At 37.3% G+C, this 4,279-nt stretch overlaps 1 pseudogene; it reads right to left on the reverse strand.

The window, feature by feature from the left end:
• Positions 1–3,156: 3,156 nt before the first annotated feature.
• Positions 3,157–3,490, reverse strand: LOC116893662 (annotated as a pseudogene).
• Between the last annotated feature and the right edge of the window lie 789 nt (positions 3,491–4,279).

Here is a 4,279-nt window from a genome sequence, read left to right on the forward strand (position 1 = left end):
AAAGATTTCCACATAAAACTTATATACTGAATGGAATAGATGAAAATGTAGTGAAGAACCTTGAACAAATAGACATTGTTGAAAATGTCCAGAACAGAACACCAATGGCTTATACTCTAAGATCAAGAATTGAGAAATGAGACCTTATAAAATTACAAAGCTTCTGTAAGGCAAAGTACACTGTCAATAGGATATAACAGCAACCAACAGATTAGGATAAGATCCTACCAATACTACATCAGATGGAGTTCTTATATCTAATATGCAAAAAGAACAGAAGTAGTTAGATGCTAGAGAACCAAATAACCCTATTAAAATGGGGTACAGAGCTAAACAATAATTCTCAATTGAGGAATAATGAATGGACAAGAAGCACCTCAAGAAATGTTCAACATCCTTAGTCATCAGGGAAATACAAATCAAAACAACCATGAGATTCTATTTCACACCATTCAGAATGGCTAATTTAAAAATCTCAGAGGACAGCAGATGCTGGCAAGGATGTGGAGAAAGAGGAACACTCCTCTATTTTTGATGGGATTGCAAGTTGGGCATATATTCAAAAGATGTTTCAATATATGATAAGGTTGCCTGATCCACTATATTCATAGCAGCCTTATTTATAATAACCAGAAACTGGAAAAAACCCAGATGCCCTTCAAGAAAGGAATGAGTACAGAAAACATGGTACACTTACACAATGAAGTACTAGTCAGCTATTAAAAACAGTTATTACATGAAATTATTAGGCAAATTGATGTAACTAGAAAATATCATCCTGAGTGAGGTAACCCAGTCACAAAAGAACTCTCATGGTATGTACTTACTAATAAGTGGCTATTAGCCCAAGAGCTGGGAATACCCAAGAAACAATTCACAGACCACATGAAACTCAAGAAGTAGTACCAAAATTTAGATGCTTCAGTCCTTAGAAGGAAAAACCAAATACTCATGAGAGGAAATACGCAGACAAAGTGTGGAGCACGTCATCCACTAAAGGTCATGAAGAGTATGCACTACCTAGGTATTCATCCCTTATGCAGCCACCAACCCAGTCACTTTTGCTGATAATAAGAAGTGCTTGCTGACAGGAACATGATATGGATAACTCCTAAGAGGCTCTCCCAGAGCTTTACTAATATGGATGAAGATGATTGCAGTCAACCATCAGACTGAGCATGTCAACCCCAGTAGAGGAGTTAGACAAAGTACTGAAGGAGATGAAGTGGTTTGCAATCCCATAGGAAGAACAAAAATATCAACAAACCAGATCCTTCAGTGCTCCTGAACCACCAAACAGAGAGTACACATGGAGGAACCCAGGTCTCCAGCCACATATATAGCAGAGGATGGCATTGTCTGGCATCAATAGGAGGAGAAGCCCTTGATTCTGTGAATGCTCATTTTTCTAGTATAGGGGAATGCCAGGGTGTTGATATGGGAGTGGGTAAGTAGGGGTGGAAGCATCTTCACAGAAGCATGGGGAGGTAGGAGGGGGCATGGGAGAGGGTGAGAAAGGGATAACTATTGAAGTGTAAATACCTAAAGTCTTCAAAAAATAAAAAATAAATTAATTAAATGATGAAAATTCTCTTTGTTGTGTATCATAAAAGCTTTTAATTCACAGTCGCCAAACAATTACTGCATGAAATTAACCTTATAAATGATTCTGCCTGATATGAATTTTAAAAAAGAAAGAAGCCAGTGGTGATTTTTTTACTTACATGTTATAGAATATGCCAAATCTAAGAAGGACTTGTAGTTAGTGGATGTAACTGGAGTTAAGAGGCAGGGTGATGGCTATGCAAAAAGTATGGAATTGTTTACCCTACCTAATACTGGTGGCCATATAATTATATTCCACAGCTTTGCAATTAACAGTGGCTTTCCTTACATTGCCTTCTTTTATATAAGCAATTGCAAATAGCCTCCATCTGTATACCTAGTAAATAGTATAAATCTTGGAACCCTGTCCTCAGGTTCAGATAAATTATAACTAATGCCTTAGTGATTTAGCTAAAATCATGTTGACATGCCATTAGTGAGAGCGAATAAACACAGAGCCAAGTGCCTTGACCATCACAGTAAGCTGTCTCATTGAGCACAGAGTTCAACAGTCAGTAGACAGAACTGTTAAAAGACATCTCATGTTATAAAAAGTTGAGAAATACATTTACAGGACTTTCAAGTTGTCTAGTTTCAAATCTGGAGCTCTGATAAAACACTGTGAACAAAGGCAATTTATGGGGAGAGTGGTGTTTATTTCAGACTACTATTCATACTCCATAATTAAGGGAAGTCAAGGCAATAACTCATTCAGGATCCTAAAGGAAAAATCATGGAAAGATGATATTCTCAGGCTTCTTTTATGACCATACTAAACATCCAGGGAGTGGAACCCACCCACCAAGTAAATTGGATCCACCTCTGTCAATCAACAAACACGTTATTTCCCACAGACATATAAGTCAACTTGATCACAGCAATCTCTCAACTGAGACTTCCTTTGTAAATGACTATAGACTGTGTCAAGTTGACTGTTAAAACTACCTATGGGATACAAAGCAGCAATCCCAAATTAGAAATATTTTTTCCAACCTAGTGGTCTCTGATATGTTTGTAGCTTTCAGAGAATTTCTTAATTCATTTCTGTTTCTTTATGTTTACTCCAGATTGGATCTGAGAAAGTTAAATTTTTATCATCATTAGTGAAGCAGAGTAATATAATGGCCATGTAAGCCTTCAATTTTCTTCTAGTTTCTGAGTTTACACTTCGATAGTTCCTTTACATAACTTCGTTTCTCCTTAGAAACCTGTATTATGCACAGATGGAGACTGAGTTTGTGTTAAACTCGCTAGCAGATCCTGTATAGAGTTTGAAGGTGAGATATAGAGGCACAGATTCAGGGAAGGCACAGGAAAAGACACATGATATAAGAGAGAAGGAAGTCTTCCCATTTCCTCTTCACAGTGAATAGAATTTCCATGAGAGATTAAAATACCTGGAGAGCAAATGTAAGAATAAAATGGATACTAAGAAGCAGAACTTGTCAGAGATGACTTGAATCTTAGTGGATCAAAATGGTCTCAGGCTTGATATAATTTTATTTATTTATTTTTTACAAACCTACTTTTATTTATTTATTCTCCATTATTTTAAATCTGGGATGGTTACAGCATCACAAGGATTCTGTGTCCAAGAGCCTTTGCAGGAAGGTTGCTTCGGAATTTGGCACGAACTATGCCACTGTTTCCATGGGCCCGAGTTACTTTTCCCCAGATCACTCTGGTTTTGTTTGGTTTGCGTCCAGGTGTCACTGTATTGTTTTTTTGCTTTGTACACATAAGCACACCTCTTGCCTAAGTAGAACTCAGTTTCATCTCGGGCATAAACACCTTCAATTTTAAGAAGAGCCGTGTGCTCTCTTTGGTTCCAGAGGCCTCGCTTGTAGCAAGCAAAAAAGGCCTTGCGCCATAGCCTTCCAGACATACTTGTTTTCTTTCTTTTTTTTTTTTTTTTTTTCTTTTTAGAAGTCCTGTTCCCAGCAGGCCTCCAAAGGCACCAAGATGGCTGAAAATTGACATAATTTTAGAATGAAGCAGTTAAAACTGGACATTTAAATTTAAGTCTGTCTTACAAAAATAGGAAAGTCACATTCAACCTCAATTTTTCTGTCAGACACTAATGATAACAACACCAGAAGATCATTCTCTCATACACTGACACAAAGCCTACAGATCCATTGTACCTTGGAGCACAAGCCAAGTTTACGCAAATAGGAAAGCTTGAGTCTGTAATTTGTGAAGAATGCAGTGAGAGAGCATGCTGCTGACATTTGTCAGTGGAGTTTCACCTGCTTGGATATTCCATCAATCAAGGGGCATTTGGATGAGTCCCTGACAATGTCAAGGGAGAAATGGAAACAAGACTCCCACTCTAATCTCCAGTCACGTTTCATTCAACAATTTACAAACAAATTATTAATTAAGATCACACTGTAAATAATATGACACAAATGAATATGTCAGAGAGTAGCTTATGTTACAGACATAAGAAATTGCTGAGAAGCAGTATAATCAAGAGGAAACCCTTGTTTGACTTATTCATTAGCTTGCATGGTTCTTTAATTAATTTTTGGTCTGTAATGACATGCTCCATTATAAGAATTTCGTGCATCCATGTATTTTTCTCATGTATACCTCATTGTCCTCTTCTGTCTCACCCAATTCTGCTGGCTCTGCTCTTCTTCCCAAATTGTCCTACCCTCATATCTTCTTC

This window comes from Rattus rattus, chromosome 2 (genome assembly GCF_011064425.1).
Source record: "Rattus rattus isolate New Zealand chromosome 2, Rrattus_CSIRO_v1, whole genome shotgun sequence".
In the NCBI taxonomy this organism is placed as follows: Eukaryota; Metazoa; Chordata; class Mammalia; order Rodentia; family Muridae; genus Rattus; species Rattus rattus.